Source organism: Canis aureus, chromosome 18 (assembly GCF_053574225.1).
Source record: "Canis aureus isolate CA01 chromosome 18, VMU_Caureus_v.1.0, whole genome shotgun sequence".
Taxonomy (NCBI): Eukaryota; Metazoa; Chordata; class Mammalia; order Carnivora; family Canidae; genus Canis; species Canis aureus.
Window position 1 is genome coordinate 8,022,227 of NC_135628.1, and position 13,178 is coordinate 8,035,404.

At 36.1% G+C, this 13,178-nt stretch overlaps 1 long non-coding RNA gene across 12 annotated transcripts in view; it reads right to left on the reverse strand.

Annotated features, from left to right (window-relative positions):
• The window catches only part of LOC144288544 (uncharacterized), a 493,091-nt gene that overhangs the window by 130,373 nt on the left and 349,540 nt on the right, over positions 1–13,178 (reverse strand). Inside the window, exon 1 of one of the 12 annotated variants that reach the window (XR_013356481.1) lies at positions 3,491–4,021. The exons of the other annotated variants lie outside the window; for them this stretch is intronic. This is a non-coding gene — a long non-coding RNA (uncharacterized LOC144288544). Of the gene's footprint in view, positions 1–3,490; positions 4,022–13,178 lie in introns of those variants that run through there. 12 annotated transcript variants of the gene reach the window in all.

Sequence of the window (13,178 nt, forward strand, 5' to 3'; positions counted from 1 at the left end):
ATATCAATATTATTTATACATATAAATATATAAGTATTTATATATATAACATCTTCTTTAGCCATTATCAGTCAATGGACATTTGGGCTCTCTTCATAATTTGGCTATTGTTGATAATGCTTGCTATAAGCATCAAGGTGCATGTATCATTTCAAATCTGTATTTTTGTATCCTTTGGGTAAATATCTAGTAGTGCAATTGCTGGATCGTAGGGCAGTTCTATTTTCAACATTTTGAGGAACCTCCAAACTGTTCTCCAGAGTGCTGCACTAGTTTGCATTCCCACCAAGAGTGCAAGAGGGTTCCCCTTTTTCCACATCCTCACCAACACGTGTTGTTTCTTATGTTGTTAATTTTAGCCATCCTGGCAGGTGTGAGATGGCATCTCATCATGGTTTTGATTTGTATTTCGCTGATGATGAGTTATATTGAGCATCTTTTCATGTGTCTATTAGCCATCTGGACGTCTTTTTTGGAAAAGTTGTCTACTCATGTTTTCTGCCCATTTCTAAACTGGGTTATTTGTTTTTTAGGTATTGAGTTTGATAAGTCCTTAATAGATTTAGGATACTAACCCTTTATCAGATATGTCATTTGCAAATATCTTCTCCATTCTGCAAGCTGCCTTTTAGTTTTATTGATTGTTTCTTTTGCTGTGCAGAAGCTTTTTATCTTGATGAAGTCCCACTACTTCATTTTTGCTTTTGTTTCCCTTGCCTGTGGTGACTTGTCTAGTAAGAAGTAGCTACGGCCAAGGTCAAAGAGGTTGCTGCCTGTGTTCTCCTCCAGGATTTTAACAGTTTCCTGTCTTACGTTTTGGCATTTAATCGACTTTAAATTTATTTTTGTGTATGGTATAAGAAAGTGGTCCAGTTTCATTCTTCTGTATGTGTTACTGTTCAATTTTCTCAACACCATTTTTTCCATTGAATTGCTATGGATCTTTGTCTAAAATCAGTTGACTGTGTATGAGTCCATTTATTTTTTTTAAAGATTTTATTTATTTACTCATTAGACACAGAGAGAGAGAGAGAGAGGCAGGGATGCAGGCAGATGGAGAAGCAGGATCCATGCAAGGAGCCTGATATGGGACTCGATTCCAGGTCTCCAGGATCACACCCTGGGGCAAAGGCAGGTGCCAAACCACTGAGCCACCAGGGATCCCCTTTATGAGTCCATTTCTGAAATCTATCCTTGTGTGAACACTACACTGTCTTGACTACTTTATTTTTATTATTTGTCAGGTTAGTTAGTTCCTTCAATTTGTTCTTCTTTTTCAAGATTATTTGGCTTCCCGTGTTCATTATATTTTTATAGAAATTTTAGAATCATCTTGTTAATTTCTATTTGGAAAAAGAAGAGATCTTGCTGGATTACCTATTATCTTTCATTTTCTAACAAGTGCAACAACAAAAGACACTTCTATCTCTATTGATTTGTGCTATCAGCACAACCATTCATGGCAACTTTAAGTCCTAAGCATCCTTGCCTTCTCTTCCATCTTGTTGCTGTATTGATAGTTACAGGGTCATAATATCACAAGGATAGGACAATGAGGACTTAAAAGTCATTTGCTTATAATTCCAAATGCTGTCGACAATGACTTCTCCATGATAAACTTTTTTAAAAAAAGATTGTATTTATTTATGCATGAGAGAGACACAGAGAGAAGCAGAGACACAGGCAGAGAGAGAAGCAGGCTCCATGTAGGGAGCCTCATGTGGGACTCGATCCCAGGTCTCCAGGATCACACCCTGGGCTAAAGGCAGTGCTAAACCGCTGAACCACCCAGGCTGCCCCTCCATGATAAACTTTGTTGGGGCCATGGGGAAAATGAGAAAAATTAGAACAAGGTGGTAAACATTTCATAAAATTAAGTTTGCTCATCTTTTTATTCCATGCTTTCTTGCTTTTATATTAAAACATCTTCCAGGGATCCCTGGGCAGCTCAGCGGTTTAGCACCTGCCTTTGGCCCAGAGCGTGATCCTGGAGACCCGGGATCGAGTCCCACGTCAGGCTCCCTGCAGGGAGCCTGCATCTGCCTCTGCCTGTGTCTCTGCTTCTCTCTCTCTCTGTATCTCTCATGAATAAATAAACAAAATCTTTAAAAAAAATCTTCCATTTTATAAAATTATAATGAAAATTTATACACACAATTATTTGGTAAAATGAAAAATTGGTTGTAGGTCACTAAATTTAGGACAGGAAAGCTCTAGAACTTGTGTTTTTAACAGAGTCTTTCCCTTTCTCTAATGAATGCTAGAATGTCCCTTATAATATCCATGACAACCATGATTGTACTAGATAGGTTGCAATCTGGAAAATTTAGGTTTTACTTAAATATTCTTATGCTATGAAGTAAGCTTATATAACTATTGGGATAACTCTACCCAAGTTCACTTAATTGTCCAGAGTCCATATCATCATATGTTTCATGAGCCAGATAGTCTCTAGAAAAGACACTCCATGGTATTTCATAAGCTATAAGTACTGAAACAGGGAACACAGCTTTTTAAGAAATTAACTGGATACACCAAAGCCTTACCAAAATAGGACAGTAAGAAATCAACGCCAATCACTCTAAGAAAAAACTCAGTCCAAGGTGAATGTTCTAAGAAAAAAGTGATTTTAAAACTAGAAAAAGAAACTAGAAAATTGGAACCTGGGTAGTGACAAAGTAAGGTAAAAAATTTAGAAATGGAGGGGGGAGAGGAAGGGAGGAAGAGTAGGCTTGGAAATTAAACTTCTTCCTGCCTTCTAAGTAGAAGCATTCATTCTTCTAACAGGAAATTCTTTTATTTAGTAAAGCATTTTGAATTTTTGAAAGATGATTCCCCACCCTCAACTGACAACATAGTTCAGTTTGGAAATAATAATGATATGACTATACATCTCTCTTTAAGAAATTAAAAAAAAAACTTCGCAGAAGAGAAGATGGGGAATGGCATGAGAAATGGAGAAATGGAGGTATGGAGAAGTGAGGATTTGAGCAACACAGTGGTATACAGGTATCCACTAAAAATTATATGACAGCCATGTGGCCAAATAATTTTCAAATGCAAGTTCTATTTTAAGTGGTTTAGATTGTGATGGTATTAAATGACTACTTTTTTTACCCTCAAATCTTTGGTTTGAGGAAACCAAGACAAACTAGATGATTTCAAACCTAAATTGCCATAGTCAGAGTGGAAAAGGACTAAAATCTTTCTGGTTGCTGTGTGAAAAATTGACCTTTGGTTTACTCTCTAGCTTTGTTGCCTCTAGTGACCAAAAAAAAAAAGGAGTATCTTTGTCAACTGTGTTCCTGGGCAATACTAATTATAATAGAAATGACATGTGTTTTTAAATTACATCAAAACATGAAGAAACTATTAATGAACCATAATATTTGATAGGAAATCCTAATGAGAGATACACATTTGGAAGGGTCCCTGTCAATGTGGTGACAGTCCTTTCCTTTGGAACATATTCATGTAAGAACACCTTTACTCCCTTAGTCGATCAGAGTAGCTGACTTCCTTTGGCAGGTACTCCCAGTTCCTTTTGACTTTAAGTCTCAGGGTTTTTAGGAAACAGAAAAAAATCCTGCTATATATTGAACATGATTATAGGAAGATTCTGTTAAATTAGGCACAAGACATGGTCTCAGACCCAAATTCACAGACCTGACAAACATAAATTTAATGGAAGATATATTATGCTTGTATGCAGGTGTCATTTCATTTTTTAGGACAGCTAGTGGTAAAGCCCCATCTTAACCCAATAGATTGCTAAATCTTAGCCAAGGAGGTTTTTTTTTTACAGTTTGACTCATTCACTCTACTTTTTCAGAGGCCTGAGGTTTATAGGAATCTACAAATACTTACATAATTCCTGGACAACCGTAGAAATAAAATAACTTTTTTAATCCTAGTCAATGTGCTCTAGTATCCCAAAAATGAGAATTTCACATAATGAAAGAATGGCCTTAGAATCATTTTTTTAGGAGGTAAAGACTTCAGGCCAGCCAAGTATAATATACACCAGTAGAGAAGATCTCTTACTTTCCACAGGGATGAATTCTATAAAAGCCAACTGCCACCAGGTTACTGGAAGAGTTGGCTGGGGATTCCTGCATTGATCTTGAGAGTGGTCTATAAAGAATTCTTCTGACAAAAAATACATCTTTTAAATACATTTTGAATCATTTCATCTTTTGAGTAGGCATAGTAAGAGCCTCGTGCCTTTAAGATTCTCTTTTATTCAAATGATTTTGCTGATACCACAACAACATTAACCAAGCAAATCAGGACTATGGATAGAAATTACTTCATTAGGTAATTCCCATGGTCCAACTACATTTCTTCTAGTCCTTCTTATAATCAACTTGTCTCCTTCATTTTGTGAAGCATGTTTTTGAAAACAAGCAAGGCTTTCTTCTTATGTTAAGAGTAGAGCTTTGAAATTCAGTCTGCCATTTTTTTAACAGCAGCTTTTATAGCTCTGTCAGCAAAATAAACCATTAATATCTGAGCAGGCACTTTTAAAATTTCTAACAAATCAACTATCAATTCTTCACTAGTTATTTTTAGTTCTCATTGAAATTAAAACTCTACTTTTAAAATTGTGCATGACATTCCAAACATATATTTATTTGTAATAAATATATACAATAAATCACTTCAGCATAGGAGGTATTAAGGTGGTCATTTTATCCCAAGTACATGATACATCACTAAACACCATCAAATATGGAATCTAAACAGGAATATCAAGTAATTCAGGTTGGGTTTTTCAAATTTTGAAATTCTCAGAGCTGGAAGAGAGGCTGTAGCCATTTTCAGTTGTTCAAAAGCCTCTGTAGATCCTAGGGACCGAACCATATTCTAGAAAGAATTTTCATATAATTGCTCTATCATTCGGTCAACTCTGCAAAAGCTGGAATCTTGTCTATAATGTTGTACTAGTCCCCCAAATTAACTAAGTTTTTGGGTTTGTTTTGTTTTGTATGTGTGTGTGTGTGTGTGTGTAGTAGTAGTAGTAGTAGTAGCACCTATTTTTATCTGCAAAATGGGTTTATTCCCATATTGTAATACTTTGTATTGTAATACTCTGTAGCCTATAGCTGACAACATGTGTCCTGAATATTTTTATCTTAGATAAGCAATATTGCAATTTGTCTATTGAGGCCTTATGTATTTGTGAAGCAAATAATTTTAACAAAGCCAAAGTATGAGTTTTGCTTTGGTTTTTAGTTCTGGAGGCTACTAGAAAGCATCTGCATTTTGAATAACTAGCAGAACAAATTTCTGAGTTTTCCTATAAATGACTAGAGACCACAGTGAGGCAGTCTTGAAACCCTCAAGTAATTTTTTTAAAGATTTTTATTTATTTATTGAGAGGGAGAGAAAGAGAGAGAGAGAGAGAGAGGCAGGCAGAGGGAGAAGCAGGCTCCATGCAGGGACATGGGACTCCATCCCAGGTCTCCAGGATCAGGCCCTGGGCTGAAGGTGGCGCTAAACTGCTGAGCCACCTGGGCTGTCCCACCCTCAAGTAATTCTTTATGGAGTAATTCTCCCCTTTGTGCTTTCTCTCTCTCTCTCTCTCTCTCAAATAAATAAATAACATCTTTAACAAACAAACAAAATAGTAACAACCTGCTCTGTCACCAAATGGAAAGTGAGAAATTTCCAAGGAAACTGCAGAATAAGTAACAATAGTAACTATCAGAAAAGGCAAGGATAGATTAGCCTAAGGAATAGTTATTGACACATACGGCTCATCAGTTCCCACCACCAAGATTCCATCAATCTGTCTGTCCACTTTACGCCCGTTTCCAAGTATTTCTTAGCTGGGGGGTTGTCCTTTAGGCTCTGTTGATTCTCTAATCCTTATAAATCCTACATCCTTCAGAGTCTCTTTCTGCAATCCCCATTCTAATGCTCTGGCTTTTTGCAGAATGGTATCGATTTACTATCTCTTTTGCTGTTTCTCCCCTTCATAGGCTGGCCAGAGTAGGGATTATTCCCTTTCATAGAATTCTAACTGAGCAGCCAATAGCATTATTGGTTAAAGCTCTCTTTCCCCTGTGCTGCTCATCATTCTCATCATCATTGTGTGGACTTTAACATTTTACTCAAGCTTTGTAAAACTTGTCCTGTCCCTATCCATAGCCATCCAACTAATTAATCCTATCCAATCTCAACATTACTCATAGAAGCAACATATTTCACTGATCATAGTGGTTAACTCAGCCAATGATTCAATTGAAGCTGCTAAGGGAATATTTAATTTTTGAAAATAGATCCTCCATGCAGCATACTAGCAATATTAGAAGTACTTATAGCCATATGATATTCTCCAGTGCTTTTTAACTTTGGAAAGCTTTCCTGGACTTCACAGCACATTAAGAAAAATGAGTATGACATAAGGGAAAATTACCACAAGTTTCAATGTTTTGTAAGATGTAATGACATATTTTATGGCAATGCTGAGATTATTATACTCACTAAAGGGAAGTTATAATATAGTCACATATTTTTGATGGATTGAAAGAAATTGCATTAGACAGCCAATAAAAATTCTGTGACTCTTCTTTTCTTTTAGTAAAAGAACAAATTGACTTAATTCTGATATTTCTTTCAGACCTCTCTCTCATTCCTAAAACTTAAGTTTGAATACTTTTTAAAAAATAATGTAGACTTGTCATAATGTGAATATATCTCGCCTATACAGATAATAGTCTAATCTTTTAGCCATATAATCATTCTGACTTTCTGATTACTCACTTAGTGATGTATAGAACATATGGCCTCTGCTGAAACCACAGGGGTGAAGGGTGTTCTCATTAGTGCTAAGTGGTAGTGAAAGTTCTGAATCTCCACCAGGCTGCTTCTGACACAACCCCAGTGAGGAGTGGATAGGATGGAGCAAGCGTGCTGGATGTGAATGAAGCAAGAATGCTGGCTGTGGGTGGAAGTCCCGATTCCTGACATGGTCTCCAATGACCCTCGTGGTGTGGTTTTAGAACACCTGGTGAGGTTAGAAGCCCCACTCTCGTAATTTTATGTTCACTACGCTAGCAAAAAGTTTGGGTCTCCACATGTCCTCACTAGAATGGATGGGAGTCAAGACATGGCCTTTTCCGTGGCATTTTGCCTGAGTAGAATGGTTATTAATACAAGTTTTTCATTTTGATAGTTTTTCTCTTTCCTGGTATTTTGATTAGGGATTACAGGTTTTGTTGTTGTTTGTTTTGTTTTTAGTCTGTGTCCATTGGAATTTCTAAGATTCCTATTTCTTGAGTTCTAATCAAGGAGTATATCAGAGAAAAAGCATGGAAGTGTTGAATAACTATATTATACACCTGACACTAATATTACACTGTATATTAACTAACTGGAATTTAAATAAAAACTAAAAAAAGTTTAAGAAAAAGAAAGAAAAATCAAGGGACTCATTATCATATTAGTCAAAAACCTTGTTTGGTCAAAAAACATTGTTCTGGATTATTTTGAAAAAAAATCTTCCTGAAAATGTTTAATTTCTCTAAGAAAAATATAGATTATATACATAATATTCAATATTTTACTAGTGACCTATAAAAACCTCAATTTCATGCAATTAGTTCTCAAGATTAATTTTTTTTTTCAACAGCACACAGGTCAGGAAACTTAGGGGTTAATCCTTATCAGAGCAATTTTTTTTTTCTCTCCTGGAATGTAGCATGCTTAGTCCCTTGAAATAATATTAAGTCATATCATTTCTCAACATTTAATGCTCATATAAATAGCTTTATATGCTAAAACCTGTAAAATATAGCATATATAGTAGTGGGATATCAGACCAAGCTTATATTAATGCTATAACACAGGAAGTGAGACTGAACAGAAATGTCTGCCTTGTGAAAGATCCTCAACCTAGCACCCTCATATAACTTCCCTAAGAAACCAAATGGTATTATTAAGCTTCTTAATACACTTTCAGATGATAAGGAAAATGGAGTGATAGCCACTATTCTTAGTGCAAAGAAATGACTCAATCTAGAAATCATTCAGGCTACTGGTTTCAAGAACTGGCTTGAATATGTCACTGTTTAGATGAGATGATGCCAGCTTGCTAGATTCAGTTCAAACTTCTCAAACAGCTGCTCCATTTCAGCTTAGGCCAAGCCACATGAAAATGCCAGTGTTTGGATTCTTTCAAATTTAGTAAATTCACCAGACTGTCCCTCTAATTACTAAGATACCTCATCTGGAACACATCTGGATAGTATCCAAAAGAGAAAGGGTTCTGAAAAAAACAGCTTTTCTAATAAGTTTTAATATTAATGACTCCTTATTATTCATTTTTAAATCATGTTTGAATTTTAAATATATTTATTTTTCAGTTAAAATTTAAGAAATAAGTCTTGACATAAAAAAATGGCCACACTGATGTCTGTCAAGCTCACCCAAATAGCTGCTTATGACCTATGAAAGTAACATGTCCCTCTAAATCTTGTGTGTGTCCCTTATAAATTGTATAAACTCTGCCTATATATTTTGATCACTAGAAGGGCTTGAGATCTGTGTTTATATGTATTTACATGTCTTGATTTTTTTTAAAAGTTTGACTTTTAAAAAAATGTTTCTGGGGATCCCTGGGTGACTCAGCGGTTTGGCGCCTGCCTTCAGCCCAGACGTGATCCTGGAGTCCAGGGATCAAGTCCCACATCATGCTCCCTGCTTCTGGAGTCTGCTTCTCCCTCTGCCTGTGTCTCTGCCTCTCTCTCTCTCTCTCTCTCTCTCATGAATAAATAAATAAAATCTTAAAAAAATAGTTTCTGTGTTTCTTGATCACGTAAATGAGAATCGTTTGGTGAGTTGGATGAAACCCTATTGAAAGTGACTGAAAAATTAGTCATGTCCTTTGAACCATTTATCACCCAACAGATATATCAATTTTATTGGAAAGCTTTGATTAAATTCATTTCAGTGGAAGTTCATTGGAAATCATGAAATCAGATTTTATTATTGTGTTATAATATGCCTAGCCCTATCATGCTTGGGTTGGATGCTCCTGATTGGGTGGAAAATTGTCATTTTCTGTCATCTCTTCCTTAAAAAAAAGGCATGCTGATGACATGATTTTACTGCCAAATTTAGAAGTGGTTTCAATAAAGACTATTCTTCTAGCTAATTATTGTCAGAAAGAATAATTTTTAAACACAAATGACCATTTTGGCAGCCATCTTCTAACAATTAGTATATATTTACAGAGGAGTAAGTAAAATCAATTAAATACCTGGAGATATATTTTGAAACCTGTTTTTCTTGAACTTACCATTACTTAAAATTTGGCAACCATGGGCAATATATTTACAATTTTTAATGACTGCATTGGGTATTTGAAATGCTTCTGACATTTCAAGGCTAAAATGTTCGTGTAATACTTTTCAAATTTTGAGGTCTTGATTGCTCCATAGTCCAGAATTTGAGTAGCTTTCGAATTCCATTTTGAAGAAATACTGGCCCTACTCATAGACACAGCCTTGTCGTATCTTGTACCATATGTGAGATGGCCCTCTACTCAGACATGTATCTTGACTAGGATATCTTATTTTCATAAGGTTTCAATCCAAACTTCAATAAACCAACTGTTCACCAAATCAAATGCATGTGACCTGAATTGCCAGTTTAGATGATCTGCAATTAAGCTTCATGGAAAATTGCCTAAAGGAAAAGCAGTCCATTAGTTTTAGGCATTTTAACTTTTATCCTTGATTCAAATTGTGCCATCAACAAGCTACAATCCTGAACTATGCAATTTTGATGGTATTTTAACTTCCATTCAGATATATCATATGCGTGATTCAAGTGTCATCAGTTCCTACCAAGGATATCATAGACATAAATCTCGAATTTTGCTATCTAGCTTGGTAGGCTTGAACAGCACAGCAACAGGCTCTCCAGCTCCCTACAAGTATCACTTCCCCACTCCGTCCTTTACCATGGTATATCTCAAGAGTCCGGAGAAGGTGTGCTACTTACCTTGTAGCAACTATGCTGCTGCCAGAAGCTATCACTTATCAAACTGGCCTTCAGAATGCCATAGTCTCTCAGTTTACTCCAGCAAACACAGTATTTCTCTGTTTGTGGCCTTGGCCATCAGGTCCTATATCTTACCCCCTCTGTTCCATATGAGGATGCCAAAGCTGAAGGGTAGTCTATAACACAGTACAATAGAAAATAAGCCTCCTTTTAATGTCTTATATCATATTAGAGGAATATGAAGGCAGTATTGTATAAAGCACAACATATATAAATAGCTATTCGTTTTATTTATAAGCTCCTATATTTTTAAGACCTAAACATATGTTGATGTGAACAGGGACATTATTTTTGGTGTTTTTCTCCTTCAGCCACCTTGACAGTAGTGTTGGCTAACAACTTTCAGTTATGTCTCACTTCTGTAGTAGTTTCCTATACACTCAATAGAAGCACTATTCTCGCTTCTTCTCTGGACACTATATTCATTGTGACAAAGCTTCCCTACAGCACAATGTGTAATACAGGGAAGGGAAGGAACAGATGGCTCTCTCCTCAGGTACTTGTCATAAAACTTAGAATTACTAATGCTTGTTCCCATAGTCAAATGAAGTCATTTAGGAACACTGCTCATGTTTATGCTGTTAACTCATCTCCATACCATGCCACCAAAACCAACTCAAAAATGAGACCGTGGCAATGCCTTTTATCTTCTCTCTTGCTCTTATTGGCTGGTGTTCTTGCATCAAAACAAATCTCTTCCTAACATCACAGAAACAAAAGCACCAAGCAGAACATCACATGCAAATCAATACCGGCAAGGTCACAGGCCCACAGGCTTCCAGAAACAGTCATTCATTTTGGGCCCAGTTAAAAGTCTAGGCCCTGGCAAATACACATAAATTGTACAAGTAATGAATAAAGAAACCATAATCTGGTGTCTGCAGCTTTGCCTTCTCAGCTTCTCTCTACATCAACTGGGCTTGTCTCTCTGACCTCCCATTTGTTGTAGTTCCGTGCTTATTTGTGGAACTGACTGCTTTAATTTCTTCTTTCTGGTTTAACATTTCTCTAGCAATGCTCTGCCTCTAAATGGTCTTATGAATCTTTCTTCCTGAACTGCCCCTTAGAGGTCACAGGCTAGCATCACTGTGCAGGTCTGGCCTTAGAAGTTTGGTGTTCAAACCTATAATGGCAGGCACAAGGTAGATGCCTGATGAATGTTTGCTGATGATTCTGAATTCAGAACCAATAATAAATTACTTTACTTTATTACAGGATCTCACTGTTCTGCAGCTGTTTCTCATCCATTTTTGTCACACTATATCATTGAGCCACATTCCCCAAAGCTTTGGCTGAGCTACAACCTGATTGTAAATTAGACATCTCTGGAAAATGTGTTAAACTTGTTCATGGTAATAGTTTTTTTTTGTGGGGGTAGGTGGTAGGGACTGTTGTTATTGTGTTGCTGGTGTTGGGTGAAAATGAAACAGCTTTGCTAATATAAATCCAAGTTAGATAACTCAAAATGCCAAACTCAATGGGTAGTAAAGACTTGAGCCAGCATTGCACATAGCCAAGGGCTTTCTTAGATCTAGATTAACCAAAAAGCAACCTATTTAGAAGAAACGTAAAAATATGAATAAAATATATTCTAGTTATAATCAAATACATAGGAAGTAAACCTGTTTAAGTCTTCAAATATGAATGACATTTCTAGCTATCATTTCTTAGAAATAATATCAATTATCCCAGAGTTATCAAAATCTATGTTTCAAAAATATTCTTTGGACTTTGGACCTCAGTTGTAGACCTAAGTAAGTATTGGTATATCTCTAGGGGTAGCTGTATCACTTGTAGATATGAAAAATGTCTACACTCCTGCCACAGAATTAACAAAAAATTCTACTACTTACAGGACAGTAGCAACTGATCATCTTTTCTATGTAGGCTTAGACTTTGCATACCCTTCGTAAATACTCCCTGTTCAAATCTAAAATGGACCTTAAGCATTTAGGAATGTTAAGTAATGTCAGCATATGCTACATCTCTATTTAATTATAAACTCTTCAAGGGCAAAGGCATTGTTTCCTACCCCTGTGTTGTGTCCACTATAGTACCTAAACAGGATTATTCATTCAGCAGCCTCCTAATAAACACTGGTGACTGTACTCCTTCTGAAACATACACTTGCCCTGCTTAGGTATCTTTCAGTTGATTTGTCAAACATCATAAATCAGTGGTTCTTTTTTTTAAGGATGTTATTTATTTATTAATGAAAGAGAGAGAGAGAGGCAGAGACATAAGTAGAGGGGGAAGCAGGCTCCATGCAGGGAGCCTGATGTGGGACTTGGTCCCGGGACTCTGGGATCATGCTCTGAACCAAAGGCAGATGCTCAACTCCTGAGCCACCCAGGTGTCCCAAATCAGAGGTTCTTAAACTGAGAATTGAGAAAGGTATATGTTCTAGTATGGAAAAAGGCTGAAATTTTTATTTTCATAAAACCTCTACTGAAATTTAGCATTTCCTTCAGTTATGAAGGTAGGTAGTAACAGCACAGAGTAGTATTACTGGTGTCTATGACTTTGTAATCAATAGAAGTCAGAGGTGATATTACACCATATTCTGGTAATTTTTTATCTTTAAATTTATTTTATACTCGTAACTATTTGAAATAACATGAGTGATTGGGAAGCCACTAAATCACACATGATTAGAATTGTCTATTTACAGATGTTAGTGCAATCTACCTGCCAACTCATGGGCAGCTCTGTGCCTGGTGATCATTCAGACACCTAATAATAAAGCTGCATGTATTTACATCAGTGATTCAGACATCTACATTACTTCCCAATTCTCCATATCTATACTTGTTTATTGATTCATTTGTGCAATAAGTTAGCAAAGACTACCTTAGAGCTTAGTGATCTTAACTACACTAAGCAACAACAGTCTATATAATGATGTCTTAAAAAAATAAATTTAACTTTCAACGTGTCTTGTTTAAGGCACTATAAATAAGCATATATTTGAGTATATCATAAAAAATTTTAAGTATTTTCTTAACTCTTTTGGTATGGCACAAAGCTTTCAATGAACATATGTCTCAAGGAATAGAAAATAATGGAAATGAAAGCAAGTCCAGGTATCTCATGTCAGTGATCACTGA